Here is a 19,331-nt window from a genome sequence, read left to right on the forward strand (position 1 = left end):
GAGGGAGGTGTACATCTTCTGCCCATAAAATTGTGCTAGATGCTTTGTGCAGCCATAGAGCATTTTGTTATTCCAAACAATACTTTGTCCAAGTCACTTGTTATCTTGAAAATTTTTGAGGTTTACCACTACAGCTGAATTTAAATAGATGCTACACTAAAGTGAGGTATTCAATAAAACTGAAGTCATAAATTAGTTGAGTTTACCAAAGTGTCAATTTTTCCAGAAACAGAGCTGTTGAAAAAAAAAAAGTTCCAGCGGAACGCATCCCACAATGACTGCCAACGATAATGCCATTAGAAATCAAGCAATGTAGGGATGCACCATATTGCTGAAGGTGCCTTATTTACAACCTATAGTAGTAATCTTTAGATTTCCATTGCTTTGGGTTCGTTGCCAATTGCACATATGAGTGATCCGTTCGTCTAATTTGGCAGCTGATAAGGCCCTCACGGTCAGCATGTCCTATCTGCAAGGGAGGCTCCATAACCAGTTTTATATGTAGCCATGATGGACGTCACAGCAGGGGCAATGCACAACTGTTGTTATATTGTATTGGGTGACCTTGCTACCTCCAGGTGCCACAAAGCTTCACTAAATGTGGCCTCCCAACCACATCAAGTTTTGTTTTGCTGGCCACCACAGACGTCTGCACCTTCAAATGCCACAAAGAAAGCTTCAGTAAGCACGGGCTCCCAGCTACAGTCTGTTTGGTGTGCAAGCAGTACAGAATTGGGGTTTAGCATGTCTGATTTAGAATTAACCATGGCATGATTGCATAAGCTTCTTTTTTAGGCGTACAACTTAATTTTCTTTGTCAACTAAAAGAGCGCTCGCTCACTTTTAACAGTAAATTGTTGCCGTGTGATGCAACTCGCATGAAAAGCATCCCAAACAACTGGCTTGCGCAAGTGAAGCTGGCGAAGGTGTTGCATTATGTGGGATTCTACGCATGCATCCATGATCTAACTGGGTAGAGCATCGTGCTGCAGTGCTGAGGGAACTGGGTTCGAAACGAACCATCAGACGTATTTTAATGTGATTGGCATACTTCACGCACTTTTTGCTGTCTGTCTGTCTGCCTATCTATATATTAGTGTGATTAGTGTTCTTAGGGTACTTCTCCCATATTCTGAAGGCCGAATGTCTCTCTATCAATCTATTTGTGTCTCTAACCATTTTTCCCCCAACATGTTTCTCTGGGTAGTCCATGGTCCAATGGGATCACATTGGGCTACCTGTTGTATCTATAATTAATAACCTATAATGTATGAAGGTTATTAAAAAATATTCACGACCATGTTGAAAGTGTCACACCATATAACAGATGCCTAAAGCTCTGACAACACGTAAACAAGTCTAGCGCAAGAAAAAAAGACCACAAAGAAGGAAGCACACAGCTCATGCACACACTCGCAACTGGTTTGTTCCGAAATGCGTTATGAATAGCTGTTTGAGGTACACATGTCGTCATATCTAAGGCAGAACGAGCAGGAAGACAAAAAAAGTTACTGTAGGTCACAAAACAATATTATTCTTCATGTGTCGGCATTTGACGTATTATGCTACACAGATACAAAAACTTCTTATCTGTGAACACTATTTGCAGTGCTTATGCATCCTTTTAGTTTTCTAACATAAAACACTAGCGCTATCTCACGGTTAAATTGCTTTCTTCCTTGTGAGGCTCTGTGTGCTGGAAAACATTGGGGTGCATCTATACTCTTGCAAATGTACAAGCCAGATGGGACAAAGCTGCGTTTTCCAGGGACAGTTCATGTCTTCGAAGGCATATGTCGATGCACTTTCCAGTTTGCCTTACTTAAGATTTTCCGCACCACAATAGCATCTGGTAAATGATGCCTGCATTACAAGAAACGTAGAAACAAGTGCGCTTCACTTGGCATACATCTTTATGTTCAGAAGAGGCCATTTCGCTGCTTCTTTTTACATCTTGGTTCAGGCTTCTGAAAGTTCTTCTTGGTCAGAGAATACAGTTTGTGCTCCCTACTGTGAGCCTGTATTTTTTATCCCATGCAAATACAGGCTCACAATAGGGAGTACAAAATGTATTCTGAGCCCAAGAACTTTCAGAAGCTGGCACCAAGGTGTAAAAAGAAGTAGTGAAACGCTCTCTTCTAAACATAAAGATGTATGCCAAGTGAAGCACAGTTGGTTCTACATTCCTTGCGAATTGTTAACCTCCCGGCCTTTCCTCTCTCTGTCTCTCTCATTAGCCATGCGAAAATTGGCGCACATGCGAAATGATGCCAAGCTTTTTTCTTGTGTTGTTTGACTGTTTGTGCAGCTTATTGCCGTTCACGATGACAGTTGTTATTGGTCTGTTACATGCGCTAATTATGACATGGTTGTACCCAGCCTGACGATATGCTCAGAACTTTCCCCGCCATGTCATTATCAATGCATGTCACAGATTAATAGCAACCGAAAAGGGCAGTGGGTTGTGTAAACCATTGAACGTAAGAATAACGGTGTCTACCAACCGAATCTCGGGGATTTTGAGTAGTCTGGAAATACTCTGGGAATTTTGTGCGTCTATCAGGAAAAATTCGCTGTAATTTTATTGAAAGAGAACGAAGGTCGCTTTATTGCTGACTCGAGTAACGGAGAGCAATCGTAATGAATTGTCTTGGACGCCGTGTCGTCGGCTGGAAGAGTTGCTGGTGTACAATCAAAACCACCCACTTTCCGGGCGCCCGATAATTCGGACGGCTTCGCGGCACCACCACGTAACCGCTAGAGTCAATGTATAAGAACGTCTAAAATTTCGGATGTAAGAACCCCTCGCCTTCCAAATTTCCGGAATGTTTGTCGTCATTAATCAAAGCCACCATCGTTGCCGTTTTGATTACCTCGCCGCCTCGAACCGGCGTTCTCACACGCAGATCCGCTGGCAACCGTAGTCACCACCGCGGCAACACTAGGCCTAGCTGCTTCGACATTCGCTATTGAGCTTCTTGCCGTTCGATGCAGTGTTTTTCATTGAAAGAATTCGCCGCTGTCAGCTATGGCACAGACTCCGCCCTTGTGGCCCTCGCGATTGACCTCCAAGCTCGGAAAGCACGGCGCGTTGCATAATGCCGGTTCCCGAAAGTTAGCTTCGCCTCAATACAGCGAAGTTACGCTATGAAGCATACACGAAAGTATTTGCGGTGAAGCATAACAAACGTGGGAAGAGGCAATTGTCACGGGACAGTATGCATTCCTTAATTATACATGCGTGCACCCGCCATTTTTGTCGCAGTACGAGCACTGATATGCCTAATAAGTGTGCTGGCAGGCCTTCAGAGCTTTTTCGGATGTGCTTGTGGCGATTTGAGGCCTCAAGGGCAGTAAAAGATAGGCATTCATTTTTTCGAACTGCCCGATTTTCGAACGTTTCGCGCCCCATAGGGAGTCTGAAAAATCGGAAGCTGAGTGCGCAACTCTCCAAGAGGATGCTTCAAATGGTCCCTGTGACGAGCGTGCAGCGGAAGGAGCTCAAGAACACATTACCATTCTTTTCGAATTTATTCCATTCGCTCTGCATTTTACTAACCCTTGCCTTCTGTTTTCTTTTGGAATAAAATAAACATTACTTACTATCCAAACTAGATTTAGTCGTATTTTTTAAATAAAGAGTGACAGCGTCAGGCGACGTGGTGTCAGCGCCTCTTGACATGAAACAAAGTTCTGTGTCACTCAGGGAATTTCGCAAAGGCACTCAGGGAAAAGCTGGAAAACTCGGGGAATTTGGCAATGTCAACTTGGTAGACACCCTGAAGAAGAAGAATTGTATTGGAAGGCCCGGCGAATTATTCTAGGCTTGGACAAATATCCCCGCCTAGGCGTCGGCCACGAGCTCCCCCCCCCGAAAAAATAGAAGAAAAGCAAAAGCTGGAGAAGGAGATTTGGCATGGTACTCTGTCAGTGAAGCAGATCGAATGAGTGCAATTAATTTGTGTCGTTTCCATCAGATACCTAGATGTTAGGGATCTTGAGCATACAATACATGCAAAGGTCACAGAGTCGGCTTTCACCCATCGTATCGTGTTATATGTAAATATCATTTTGGCTTTAATAGAGAGCTAACCTTAATTTCGCTGCACAGTGTCCTTTTGTTAACATTGGTTAATATCAAAATGACATTTTACTCATTCATGAAGCGTGTATTCGTGTTCTTTCCAAATCTTTTCTCTTTTGGCATTCGGAATTCTTTCTGAAATGAAATTTAACGCACACTTCATCCTTAATCGGCTCTCGGACCTCTTAGGTATCACTGGCATGTCAATAATGGAACAATGACGTTTGCTGACGTCGTATGAACTTGCAGGGGTGGGACTCCAGCGCCAATTGCGCCATTTTGATACAAACGCAAATTCCTGAGTCAAACTGCCCCAAACATAGAATATGATCGAAATTGCACCATGTTGCCCCAGAACGGCTTCCGCATGTGTGCTCTGGCAGTGGCCGCGAACAGCGAGCGGATTTGTTTTCCGAAAAAATTCACCACCGATTACGATATTCCCTATATTCAATTGGCATGTGACCAAGGCGGCCACGTGATTCGTGAAGCCGAGCAGCCGGGCGGCGCATTTACATTCGCTCGCCTGTGCAGCGGTCGACTGCAGCCGCCGCCCCTGCGGCACCAACGGGCACTATATATCTAGATAACTTTTCGCCCTAGGGGAGCCTAGGTCCCTAGTCGTCGTGTAAAAAACGTGCCTAGCTCCTGAAACGCCCTAGTCCCGCGGGGCCCATAGCACAGGGTTTGTGTCAACTCGCCGGAGCAACGGGGTGGGCGGTTCATTGCACGTGCACGCAAGCAGCACGACCACGAACGAAGCAATACAAGGTGAAACAGCGCGTTTTACGGCAATCACAGCTGTGTGTGTGTGACGAATGTGTATGCGCAAAATAGCACGACCACGAACGAAGGTGGAACATGGCGTGTTGGCGTTTGGTGTGCGCAGTGCAATCGAGTTGCGTGTGTGACGCGTTTGTTTGCGCAAACAGCATGACCACGAATGAAGCGATACAAGGTGGAACAGCGTGTGTTGCACAATCGAATTGTGTGTGTGACTCGTTTCGCGCAAAGAGCAAGACGACGATCGTCTTCAAACTGTGCCAGAGCAAACCGATTGTTGAGTACTACATACGTATTGCGCGGGCGTTAAAACTAGAGAAACACGGGATTGCTACGCGACCCACCGCAGTGTATAGGACTGTACGTACGTATGTACGTTTTTGTAATGTGGTCAATCTTAAAAGGATGATGGCATTTCTGCACCGGCGGAGAAGTGGGAAATCGTGATTAAATTTGGCCGATCTTTGTCAAAAGCAAAGGCTTACCCTTAATTAGGGGTTATCCCCTACCTTCTACTGAAACTGCAGCCTCTAGTAGTCTTGATTCACTTTTGTAGTCATGACACCATACGACGATACCCTCTGATGTGAGGCCCAGACTACTGGAGAGCTGGTTGATCAAGCTTGCTCAATAAACTTGACCTTTTGTTTTTTGATTATGCTACAGTGCTAGAGCATAGTTTCTTGCTATTAGTAAACAGGCAAGACAACAAAGCATTGCTACTCCACTCCTGTTGTGGCTCTTCAGTCAATGACACTAGAGGGGAAAGGAATCGAGATCCAAGCCAAGTGGCAAATTGTGTTTAGTCAGTCTTAAACACCCTTGCTTAGTAACTCAGGGGACCAACTGCAATGCATGCTCACTGATCTGGAGAGGCAGAGCAGAAGGGTGGGACTAAAAATGAATCTGCAGAAAACTAAAGTAATGTTTAACAGTCTCGGAAGGGAACAGCAGTTTACGATAGGTAGCGAGGCACTGGAAGTGGTAAGAGAATACATCTACTTAGGACAGGTAGTGACTGCTGATCCAGATCATGAGAGTGAAATAATCAGAAGAATAAGAATGGGCTGGGGTGCGTTTGGCAGGCATTCGCAGATCATGAACAGCAGGTTGCCATTATCCCTCAAGAGAAAAGTGTATAACAGCTGTGTCTTACCAGTACTCACGTACTGGGCAGAAACCTGGAGGCTTACGAAAAGGGCTCTACTTAAATTGAGGACGACGCAACGAGCTATGGAAAGAAGAATGATAGGTGTAACGTTAAGGGATAAGAAAAGAGCAGATTGGGTCAGGGAACAAACGCGCGTTAATGACATCTTAGTTGAAATCAAGAAAAAGAAATGGGCATGGGCAGGACATGTAATGAGGAGGGAAGATAACCGATGGTCATTAAGGGTTACGGACTGGATTCCGAGGGAAGGGAAGCGTAGCAGGGGGCGACAGAAAGTTAGGTGGGCAGATGAGATTAGGAAGTTTGGAGGGTCAACATGGCCACAATTAGTACATGACCGAGGTAGTTGGAGAAGTATGGGAGAGGCCTTTGCCCTGCAGTGGGCGTAATCAGGCTGATGATGATGATGATGATGAAACACCCTTAACTCAATGTTTTAAATGCCTGTGTGGTTGATACCTTGTCTAGTGGAACTTCTTGCCATCCCCAAAATGTGCATAGCACCAGAGGTATAGTTTGACAGCTGTAAGCAGTGCAATTAAGGGAGTGCAGTACCTGTATTGCAGCTTTACACCGGCTAAGATATTGAAGCTTGGGAGTATGTTCATATTTCTCATCTATAGTGTGGCAAGAGCTTGTAATACGCCCTCAAGTTCTGCTGGAGCACAAGCTACTGTTGCTCTTTTGTGCAGCTAGTGTCAGCAGACAAGCTTGCAGGATTGCTAGGTAGAAAAGCACTTAGGCTTCACGACCATCCAAGTCATAAAGGAATAAGTGTATGGCTAGAAGCTGTAAATTGCAAGAAACAGTTCAAATGCCATTGAGCATAGTTGCCCTATTGCAATGTATCCTTCGGAGCATTGTACGAGCCTTGGTGGTTCCCACATTGTGTTGAAGTGCCACACCAGTGACACATGATAATGATGCCAGCGTGATCCAGTGTGGCTGTACTTTGTTCTATAAAAACTTTTCATGTGTTTTAGATTACATTTCGTGCAGTATCTGAAAGGTTATGCGCAGAAGATTATAGTTGACCTTACAGCCATTTTTTTCTATACACTCCTTCACTTTCCACCAACTTCAGCAAATCATTGAAGGCCCAAAATAACATATTTAATATTGGTACTCAGATTGAACAGTTTCAGTTCTATGTGTATGTTTCAGATAACTGGACCAAACATCAAGAATGATAATTTAGCTACCTATTGATGCTGTAGCTTTAGGCTCTGCAGGAACCATTTATCTGCAGCACCCAACTTATCCCGTATTTGACGGATCACGACAGATGTGTGAAGAAGCACGAGTGTTATGCAGAACAGTTTTCAAGAGGTAATGAACCTCTACCATATACATAAATAACTGGAAGCCTTCTCCTAAGGAAATGTTCATGCTCTGCACTGTAACATCGACAAGTCCCTCCCTAAGATAAGGTGATAAAGAGAGCTGGTTTTATGAATCTGTTGTATTTCCACAATTTTAACATGGTATAAGTGAGGCCCAAGGTAAAATGGGACTGCGTGCTGTTCTGTATGCGTGCTGCGCTTATTTTACAGATCAATAGTAGCCAATCAATAGCCATTTTATTGAAGATGCAAACTGGATCAAATCCTAGGGCCAACTCACTGTCAATGAAAACTGTTATACTGGCTTCCTGCACTGTTTATTGTTCATGAACTTCTTTTTGAGGTGCGATTGAAGTCCCTCAAAATCTTACTTAAACTATGAATTGCAACTGGGAGAACATGTCCGTTCATTAGGACCACACTTTTTGTATTTAGCTGTCATCATTGTAAACAGCTTCATAATGAGAGGAACCTCAGACGAAATGCTTATTTTTTCCTGGCATCCTTCTTCTGCCTGCTTTGTAAGCACAAACTATGGCCATGTAAACAAGGTAATCTTGCATTTATCCTGCCTACAAGTGCCTCTTTTGACATTCGTGCCTGTATTGCCTTTTCAGTGCCTAAAAATTCCCTTTTTCCTTCTTTTCTCATGACTCCATTTTGTTAAACAAGAACCACTGAACAGTAATGAATCTGAACAGTAATGACGAAAGCATTGCGCGGAAATATGCAAGGTGATCAGGAAATGTAAAATAAATCATACACCTGATTGTAGCAAACTGTTACAGAGAAAACCCATTCAGGTTTCTCGGAAATTCTTCACAAACCTACCACATGCTTCAGACTGCTCCTGTGATTCAGATGTCTGCAATAATACGTAAAAGTAGGTTCTCACGGGCACATCTATTCTCTAGTTCATGAAGTGCTCATTCCAGAGAGCCTCACCATGCCATAACACTAACCCCCGTATTCAGAAATGCATCTCAACTTGAAGCCCATGCTTGACTCAATTTAAATGACGCCTGTCGTGAACATACCAAAAGAAACACAATGAGCATCTTGGGCGCGTTCACACCATGCATCATTTATATCAAGTCAAGCATGAGCTTCAAGATGGATTGCTGAATACGGCAGTAAGACTTGATAAAGGTTGCTATTAAATATTTGTCCAATGTTTCAGTTTTCTCATCAAGAATATCTAGCTTTTTTGAATGCTACCAATTTTTCCTTCATTCTCCTTTTCACCACATGTGCTTCATCGCAATCTCTTTCATCTTTCCATCCCTTCTCCTTTCCCATTCTGTTGGCAAACGTGCAGGTGTCGTCTATGCGCTAGACAGTTACGATGTGGTCAGCAAGCTTTGCATTTCTCTGTCAACCAATTTCTCTCTTTGCTTTTGTGATCAAGTCCGCCTGACCCTTAGCTTACTGTATACAATGAAAACAAAGCCTTTTTTTTTTCATGAAGTGGGCAAGCACTTGCATCTCTTGCAAAGGAACTTCCAGTAAGGTTTCTCGTTCCCGCAATCACACTGAACATGCACGTCCATCATAATTTTTATGTATCTAAAACACACCGCCAGAAAGAGTAACAAAAAGCAGCTATATTTTCAGATGACACTTGTGGCTAAGAAAGCAAACCAAAACCAATTATGGGCGGTCTTCTTTTTCTTTGTTTTTTCAACATGCAAGGAGCATTGTGCACACACCTCTCAAGCATAAAGGGAGCACGTATGAGCCATGATGCCTCAATGGCTCCCATGTCTGATCACCCAAAAGAAGGCAGGCCAAACATAAAATTTGTTTTTTGGAAATTCCGTTTATTATAGCTAAAATTTGATCATGAAAACACAAAAAGTAGTCTTCATTTCAAGACCGTACAACCTCTGGCTGTATTTTGCAGAGCATGAAAACATGAAAATATACTAAATTGAAATGGCAACGGCAAAGAAACACTGGCTTCCATCTGCAATGCAGAAGTGAGTGACACTGTACACGGTAATCCAAAGTATGAACCCGATTTGGTCGTAGCATACATGCTCTGTGCTAGTGTAACTTTAATTAGAACTGAAGTGTGGCATCCACTACTCGCCTGTGTCGTCAAAAGGCCATTTCATGTTGCCACACATTCTTTATCCACTACCTGAAAAGATTACATTACACCATGAAGATGACAAAGCTCACATGCATTAGAGGAAAATTGGTTGGCTATCTTGCCTCCCATACAACTCCGCCAAATACCTGCAATTAGTGTAAGTATGCTAGTTCCTTGCACTGTTTCCCATAACATCTTTGTTGAAGGTACTGGGTAACAATATCTCAATCACTTCACAAACTGTGGAGATTATTGTTAACTTTTAAAGCGAACAGCTTTATTTGCCTCTCGACAGCACATGGCATAATTTGTTTAATGTAAAAGGTTGAAGCAATTCATCGGCATGTGCTTCACAATGTGCCTTGCAAAGATTCCTCATTAACAAATATACTGTTTCGAGAGTTTTCATTTCAGTTTGCTGACACAATGACAAGAGACAGGAGGGAAGCTATGAAGCTGCTTGTCTCTCCACACCAAAAGACAGCACCTATAGACTCTGCTAAAGATGTGCTTCTCAACGTCTGGCTACTTCTTGACCAATCTGTGCAAAAATGTTAAATACGTGAGTCAGAAGTTATGTCAATCAGGCTGCTGCCATTCCAAGGGCAAAGCTCCTTGAAACAGCAAAGCTCAAAAGAAAAGGAAAGAGCACGTGTGAATGTTTCATGCTTTGTAATGTAGAATAAAGATTTCACCAACACCAAGAATGCCACGCATCAGTGCCAGCGGGAACATCGTCTTAAGTATGGCTCCTTGATTTGGATTACATATTTCAACTAACAATTCTGCTGTATTGATTTACAGGTTGTACCTATGAAATCAGGAGCAATTCTACTCGTACAGTTTGAGAAATACGCCAAAATACTAATAATTCACATAATAATTTGAAGGATAAATTCTAGGAAGCGTTACAAAGGCAGAAACAGTGTTCGAAGGTGTCAGAATGAGGGCCATGAAATGAGGTCCTTGACTAACCGAACAGTGCCGCTGCTGCTGACATTTTAAGCATGAAATCCTTAAACACCCTAATTGTAACTTAATAGCGTTGAGTAGCGTTCTGCGATGCCGCATGATTCTGTATTCTTCAGCAGAATGCTAGAAGCTTACATTTGTACTCTCTGGTTTCCGATTAAGCTTTGATAATTTTTAATTGAAATGAATATTTGGAGAGGTTAGCGTCTTTATGGTGGCACCGGCTACTCCTTGTCACTTAGCAAAGGAAACAAATATGCGCAAAAAGGGAGAATAAGGTCACAAAATATGGCACTCAGTAGAACACCAGATGAATAAAAACTATATAGTCTAACAGCCAAGGTTGAAGACTGGGCGTGTTGGTATAGCATATTAGAGGTTCGATTGCACAACATTTGGACGACGCACATAGAAGAGAGACACACACCACAGAGCGCTGAACAGTCTAAAAGGACATGAATCGCAGTTTTGTGGATGAGTTCAGTACACATTCGCATATATAAAGATATTGTGAAAAGTCAAAACACACAACACATGTAATTACACTGCAAGCACAGAACATAATTACACATTGCGTAAAATTTACAATCACCATACAAATCAATTTCTACCCCAGAGCAACATTTATATCAATAATTTAGCTGATTAGGATCCCATGAAACTTAATATTTCCACAGGATATTGGTGTTCTCGAGAAACTTCTTCAAAGCAAGAAGTGCTCTTTTCCGAAGGCCCGCAGTTGGACAAGGAACAAGTATCCTTTTTAGAGTGAATGGTCTTCTGTCTAAAAGTAACAAATTTGCTTGCAATACCCTTCGTTGTGGATTGTATTTAGCGCATTCGAGGAGGAGATGATAAACGTCTTCGGCTGGATGGCCACAAAAACACTGCGGACTAGAGGTATGTTTTATCATGTATAAGAAGTGTCTCGTAAATGCAGTACCAAGCCGCAATGTTTCAAATTGTCTGTTTTCTCTCAGATATTCCGGAATTGATAGGTTTATACATGGGTCAATAAAGTATAACTTGATCTTCCTTCCTGATTCAGTATTCTCTCCGTATACTCTTTGTCATCCTTATTAACAACTATAACGTAATGATACAACATATCGCACTCAGGAATAATTTAACATGAGTTGAATAAATTCTAGTGTCATTCACTATTGTTAGGCCTATTTAGTTTACTGCGTAAAAAATAGCAATGGCGTGTTCTCAGCATGTATCCTCACTATATATATAAAGGCAAAGTCTGCCGTGATCCGGTAGTTGAACAGGCACAGGTTGAGGACGCACGTACAAAGGAAAGAATAACGTTTAACGTTTTGGACGGGGTCCGGCATCCATTCTTTGCTTGTGCTGCCTTGTGCGTTTCATCTTTGCACTCGGCCACGCTACAAGTTTCCGGCATGTCTTGGAACATGGGATGCACTAAGTTTGCATATGGAGTCATTGACGTTTGCTTTTACCATCGTAATGGTGCGCGGGAGATAAAAGCCAGTCGACAAAACTGGACACGTCATCGTCTTTTAAGCCATGGGGAAGTGAGTTGTCGTCGTTGAGCCATCCAGCGCACAAACAGCTTCTCTGGTGGTTGGCACTGATGACTTCCCTCCGCTTGAGGCTGTTGCAGACTCCTACTTGCCCGAACAGCGGGTGGAGTAGCCGACATCGCACAGGCCACCGATAGACGTATAGACGATGTATTTATGCTGCCTCAAGAAAATGTTTATACACGTCTCTACTCCTTTGCTCCCTGACCGGGAACGGTTTGGGTAGCGCTCGTTGACGCATACAGTTGGAACATCGGCGGTTCCTAGAGGGTACGTCTGTTGCGCTAAATGTGAGCCGACGGCACTTTAGTTGGCGTGCGGAGCACAGGCTTATAGCGGGCCTTGCGCCGCCGACCCTTCCAGATGGCCTTGTCGGCACTGTCTTCTGCTGGCGACACAACCGCGGATTAAAGGACGATTCCACGGGCAGGCCTTCGATAAATATGGCATCATTAGCGTTGGTCGCCTTGACTTCATCCAACGAAACTTCACTCAGCGCGTTGCGAACGGCCGCGCCTTGCGCCGATGGCTGCGAAGACGTGCAAGAGTAATGGTCCGATAGATCAGGAGCCTTGTCGTTGCTCTGTTTTAGGGAGAGCTCTTGTTGCTGCAGTGGCTGCACTTCATGGAAGAAAGGAGCCGTCACGTCCGTGTGACCAAGCGATTGTGAGACTAGGGGCCGCATTACAGGCTGCCGTGGTGACGAAGCGGTCCCGGTCTCTGGCCGTTATGGTGAGCGCCAACCGCAGCCCGCGGGTGGAATCTACGGCGGGTTGGTCAGTGGACCTGTCTGTTGTGTGCAGGGCTAAGACGATGCCCGTCACGAGTTCCATACGAGGTACAGTACTGGTCGACTGGCTGCAGGCAAAGGAGAGCCAGCCAAAAGCAGCTATCAGGGACGCACTCCATTCAGGCCACGACCGCTGCTGGATGCCTTCGTACTTTTCCCATGCCTTGGCTACACCGCGAAGTCGGTTCGCTGCAACCAGCCATCGTTTGTTGTCCGTCCAAGCATGGTGGTCACCGAGTACACTGATTGCCCGCACTCAAAAGTCAGCAACATCGACGAAAGCGTTAAATGTCTGTACGTCCACGACAACGGACTGCGGGAAGCCGGCGAAGGTCTGCGGTAAGCGCTGCGTCTCCTCCATGCCGATCGACCAGCCGCCGAAAGCGCCAGGAGCGGTGTCCGCAAAAACTTCGGTGGCCGTGCTACATACGAAGGCCACCAATGAAGCGTGCATGGCATTTCTTGTTGGCATAGAAATCGAAGTGGTCGCTGGTGGGACATCCACGGTAAGGTAAGCGTGTACAACGTTCCCAGGCAGGAGGGGCCCAAAACACCGACACGCTGTCTCGGTGAGCAGTAGCTGAGCGGACGGATGACTGATATGAAGGCGCATGTCACCTCATGGAGAGCTTTTGTTAGCATGACGATGGCCCAAGCAAGGTCGCGGTTGTTCTTCTACCCTTGATCCGTCATGGAAGCCTGGACGCCTTCCACGGAGGTCCAGGCTATCACTTGTTCCACTGTCCCACTTTCGGTGCTTGTGGGACACTGAGATCCATGCCCAAGGGAGCATTGTCGGCATCCTTTTGAAACTCGGAGCTCGAGAGCGTCCCAGCTAACGTATCCACGACAAGGTAACCCTGGACAGCGTTCTCTCGCACGAGGGATCGGGGGTTGTAAGGACTCACTGGGACTGCACTTAAAGATTCATCACCTTAAGGCTGGTTCTGTGCCGGCTTCGTCACTGTAAAGATGAGAAGCCCAGAAGAGGTCGACGCTCCTAACGGCTTCTTTACTTCTGTCTAGTGTTACTCAGTCATCCCCTCTTCTTGCTCGCGCGCGATGCGTTGTGCACTAGCAAATTAGGAAAAATTGATATATATATATATATATATATTGTGACACGTTTATATATAAACTGAAAAGCGGAGTGAAAGAATGCAAAAACAATCGTCGTTCTTTAGAAAATACGGTATATCAGCTTAGATTTGAGAGGAAAATAAATAGAGAGTTTGAGATTAGGTTACTCAGGTGTTTGGGAAAGCAAACTCCATTGCGGGCCCTTTGCGTTATTTTGTGCTGTCCTTGCGTTCTTTATTACGCCAAGCAGTTTGCGTTCCCGAACTCATAAATACCGTAAGCTGAAACTCACTAATATGGCAAGTAATACCACTCAGTATATTCCATGCTTCTGCGGCAATCGTCTTGCATTATAGATATAAACAATCCACAGTGAAATTATGCGTCTTAGAGTCCAAACATTGTAGTGGTGGCATACTTGCGAGTTTGCGTAATAGCCGCCAAATGACGAATTATGAAATGTTGTTGAATGTATTGTGGTCGACTATAGCGGCAACATCATTGGTCCACTCGAATCAGCGAGTACTCAAGCATGTGCTTGTGCTAGAATGTTAGGTTTGTTCCAGTTTCGAGAAGTACAGTCGGAAATTGCACACCTTCTCAAGTGCACCGCTGTTTCAGTGAAAGTTTTATTTCTCCCCAGTGTAGAAATGCATGCACTGGAACAGGAATGCATATCGGTGCGTATTGAAGCACTGGACACTTCATCAGCGCACTTGTAATTACTGGCACAAAGCCTCACAAATTGAGTGAGAAGGCCCAAAAGTAAGCGTTAAACGCAAGAAGGTTTTTTACCGCACTTATTCTGCTAGCCGATGTGCCATACTTTAGTGCAATCTTCGCAAGTATCCCGGTGCTCCGCTATATCACTTAATATCACGTGATCTAAGAAGATGCTTCCTGCCAGATTGTTTCTTGGCAGCTGCACTTAATGTAGCGAGGACTTCATCATCTTAAATGATCGGGATACCATGAGTCAGAACATAGAGCTGAAGTTCTAAATAGTCAGCAACACGAGAGGTCATACAAATCAGCTGGGCTGCAATCCTGAATGTATCCTATAAATTGTTATTATGTCTCACAGCTGCTCGGTTGCACGTTCTTCTTCGTGATGTCTTGCCAGTCGTTCCATGATTGTCATTTTACTTTTCTCAGCCGACTGTCATGATGTCGTGGTACTTGTCATACCATCGTCGTCACATTGCCGTCGTCGTCATGCTTTTGTTTTACCAGCGTCATCATTTCAGTTACGTCGTACCACCTTTGTCGCTTCATCGCCATGAATTGGTTTTTCGTCACTCTATCACAGCCATGCTGTGCTCATTAAAGTGGGGTTAGGCGGCCGTTGTCTTGCCGTCGTCGTAATTCCATCGTTGCCATGCAGTCGCAATAATGCAACCGTTAACGCACCGATCTCGCCGCCGTCGTCTTGTCATCCTCATCAGCCCAGCTTTGTGATTCGCCTCTCCTAATGCTGTTGTTGTCACCCCACTATCGCTGCGCCATTGTCGCCAGAATGGCAGCATTATAAAGTCCTTGATACCCAATCCTCATCATACAATCGTCATTATTCTATTTTCCTTTATCTTTGTCATGCAGTGCTCGCGATTTAGTCGTCCTTATACAGGCGTCGTCATGCATTCCTTGTCATAACGCCATCGTAATACCGTCACGGTAGGTACATCGTCGCGATTCTAACTTCGTCATCCGACTCTCGCCATGCTGTCGTCTTCATGTCATCACGCAGTCGTCGTTAGACAATTGTTGTCATGTCGTTGCCGTCACGCTGTCATTTTATCACTGTCATCACTTCAGTAACATCATCCTGTCGCCGTCATATTCGTCGTCATACCGCCTTCGTCGTCCAGGAATCCCGTTACTTTGTCATTCTATCGTAATGATACTGTCGTCATTTGAGCGTGATTACCCCGTGGTTGTCAGGCCACCGTTACCTTTGCGCTGTAGTCAGACAGTCGCTATCATGCATCCGTTGTCATACTGTCGTCGTCATGCCGTCGGGCTTATGCCATTGTCGTCATTGAAGTTTCATCATTGATTGCGCTCCTATTGTTTTCACGCCATCAGAATCATACTGTCGTCGTCAACACATTGTCCCTATCTTGTCGTCATCTCGCTGGCGTCGTTACACAATCGTCACCATTTAAAAGCCGTGATCTTTTTGTCCACATGCCATCCTTATACCACTCTTGTAATTCTTAATGGTAATAGCGCCAACCGAACGATGACAGAGTGAAAGAACACAGAATGAGGCCTGCGTCCTGAAATCAGCGCTCGTCCTGTGCGCTCTCACTCCGTCGTCGTTTTGTTCCGACTGTTACCATTATAAATGCATACCAATTCGCCCAACTTTCTACTTGTGATTCTATCGATGTAATTCCCTTACGTCATTCCGTCGTCATCACTGCGTCTGCATTTTACAGCCATATTCATGCCGCCATGATCGTGGTAAACAAATGCTATAGCAAAGTCTGCCGATACTAGAGAATGTCGCATACAGCCAAAGCAATGGAAGTCGTAGAAAGACCACTACTCAAGTTACATAAACATGATTACAGAAATACACTGACCCTACATTGCTCGAATGTTAAACACATTTCCATCGACAGATATTGCGAGATGAGTTCCGCCTTATTTATTTTTTTTTTTGGCCGAGAGTGATGATGGGAATAAATATATATTTGTATTCGAAACATGATTACCTAAGTAAGCGAATAGTAGGACCTACCGCCTACGGCGTTCAGCTGACTGATTTCATGCAGACGATGTTTCCTTTCTTTGGAATTGCGTGCAGCGTAGCGTGGCGTAGCGTAAGCGCTCTTTCCAACGTTTGAACGACGGCTGTCTTCCAGTTGTTTTTGAATGAAGCACTTGTTGACGTCAGTGGGCACCATTCATCCGAGGCTTCCTGGCGATGCTTTAGACAACAGGCATCCGCCAGATTGACTGTCCTTTCTTCTCTCGTAGCTTCTAACGCGGCGCTAAACTACGTGGCCTTGGTGTGAAGCATTGGCAGTGTGCGTTTCATACCTGGAAGGACTTTTGTGTTGGTCAGAAGCGTTACGTTATGGGCGAGTTGGTTGTGCATGGCTCTTTGGAGACCAGGTATCCATTGTTAATACAAAGGAAATTAAAATAGCCGCAAAGCGTTTCCTCTGCGAAGAGTGGAATGAAAACCGTCGTTCGCAAACCGCATGCGAAAAACGAGAACAGGGAGGGAATTCAATTATAGGTTTATGGAACTAGCAGAAAATTCTTCGGCGGTTGGTACCCCATCACTCCAGGGTGCCAATGCCTATCGTGACGCCACGAGCCCGCCGCACTACTCACTGCTGTTCCTGTTGGCTTGTGTTGAGCAGCAAGTGCTAACAACTCTGACAGGTGCACCCAGAACGTTGGAGCTGACCTCTGCGCTGCGCCTGGAACTGCCCCCCTATGGTGTTCACAACACCTAGCCGAAGAAGGCGTTGTGTGGATGCCTGTGGAGGCAACCCGAGAGACGCTTTCACTGTCTTCGGTAGAAGCACGTGGACATCTCTGTCTGAATAAGGGTGAGGACATGATATCGAAGCTGGCAGGTTAGCTGACTGTAAGAGCCTGTACTATGCGAAGAGCATCCCTCTCGCGAAAGCCTCTCCTATGATTAGTGATGTGGTGTCTCATACGTGTTCCTTGTGTTACCTGCCGACCGAGAAGATGCGTGATATGCATGGCTTCGCCAACCGACTAAATGCGGAGATCTAAGATACGGAGTCCAGCTTGTTCAGGAATAGGACAGCGACGCATAGACAGGGAGATATTAAGAGAGTCATCAAATCTGCGGCGCCGACTGTGTGAGTGCACCAATTTTGTTATTCTGGCATCACAGGTAAGACGTAAAGCCGCCTGTGGCCGCTTAGTCTTGTACTACATATGCAGCTTGCTGGAGAGTTTCCTGGATGACACCGTCCAATGCTTGTGTTGCCCAAATCGTAACGTCTTCTGCGAGCAGAGCGTAATGGTTCTCGGGAATGTGGTCTAGCAAAATACGCTTAGCCATAGCCATGTCAAAGAGAATGGCCGAAAGTAGAGTCCTGTGGTGGTCCTCTAGGTACGAGGGTTGTGACATCCAGTCGGAGTTCTTTGAGACCTGTTGTGACCGTGGGGTCTAAAAAAAAGAACCCTAATATAGTTTTAGGTGCGTGTGCCACACTTGGAGTAAACTAGAGGGTCGAGAATGAGGTTGTGGGAGTCGTTACTCCAGAATGAAAGTCCAGAATGCTTCTGACCTGGTCCGCTGTGGGGCCATCCAACACGTTCTCCTTTAGCAAATGCAAAATGTTCTTCAGGGTAAGGCACGGAGAGTTGCCGAAGAGTATCCCAATTCTTTTTCGACTTACCTGCCCATTATGTCGTACCGATAGGAGGACTCCGTTACACATTGTAATTCAACACCTCCTCCTATAAGAATCATGTATTACAGATGCACATTTATGACGTCAGAATAAACTTCAACACAAAAGAACTGAGTGTCTTTAAGAAAGGGTTCGAGTCGGTCGAGTATGACGCACTGAAAGAGTTTACCTACTAGCGAAGGAATGAAATGGGAGATTCTGGAGGGACAGGGGCATGCGTGGTTTAGGAAAGTGTATGATATGAACATGCCACCTCTGTGATTGCGCGTTTCCTTCAGTGGCCATTGCAGAAAGCACTTAAATGTTGGGTGGCCTGGTCATCTACGTTATGTAGAAGTGTGTACTGAATCCCATCAGCCATGGGCTCGTTGTTAACGTTAATATCCTGCAAGGCCACGCGAACTTCTGCTTCAATATTGGCCTCTAGAGGGTTACGCAACACCTATTGCGTAACACCTAGTCGGTAGGGCAGGGACCTGCAGAAATATAGCATTGATGTGATCTGGAGCAGTACCATGAAGTCATGTTTCTCAAGGCTGGTGGGAAGTGTTGGTAGTATGTGTTGCTATTTGCATAGGGTGTAGTACCATAAGGTATAGCGACCAGGTCGGAAGTCTGCTTAGAGCTTCACTCCGCCGAACGCGAAGACAATGCCAATTATGAACTGTAATGGCGTTCACCCAGTGATCCACTTCTGCAGGTCATCCAGCTATGGCGCAGGTGCTGATACACATAGGACGTTTCTGTCATCGCACTGATGTTTCCTGTAGCACTTTTCAGGGATGAAAGCTGTTGGATCCAGGCCAGAAGGGTGGGGGGCGTCCTGAAGGGCAGGTGAACTCTGGTTGCCCCTGAATGCATCCCAATTGGTAATGCTAACGGTACGTTCAGGGGTGCGTTTTGCTGCTGCTTAGAGATCAGGAGCGAGGCTATGAAGGTCTCTTCCCCGGTTCTCCATGATATTATACAAACAGTGATTTTCCATCTCTATCACCACTGTTGTTTCGGGCCAGCTCTTTTGTTTGCGTGTCACGCTCTATGTCGGGTGCCG

The sequence above is a fragment of the Dermacentor andersoni genome, chromosome 5, assembly GCF_023375885.2.
Source record: "Dermacentor andersoni chromosome 5, qqDerAnde1_hic_scaffold, whole genome shotgun sequence".
NCBI classification, from domain to species: domain Eukaryota; kingdom Metazoa; phylum Arthropoda; class Arachnida; order Ixodida; family Ixodidae; genus Dermacentor; species Dermacentor andersoni.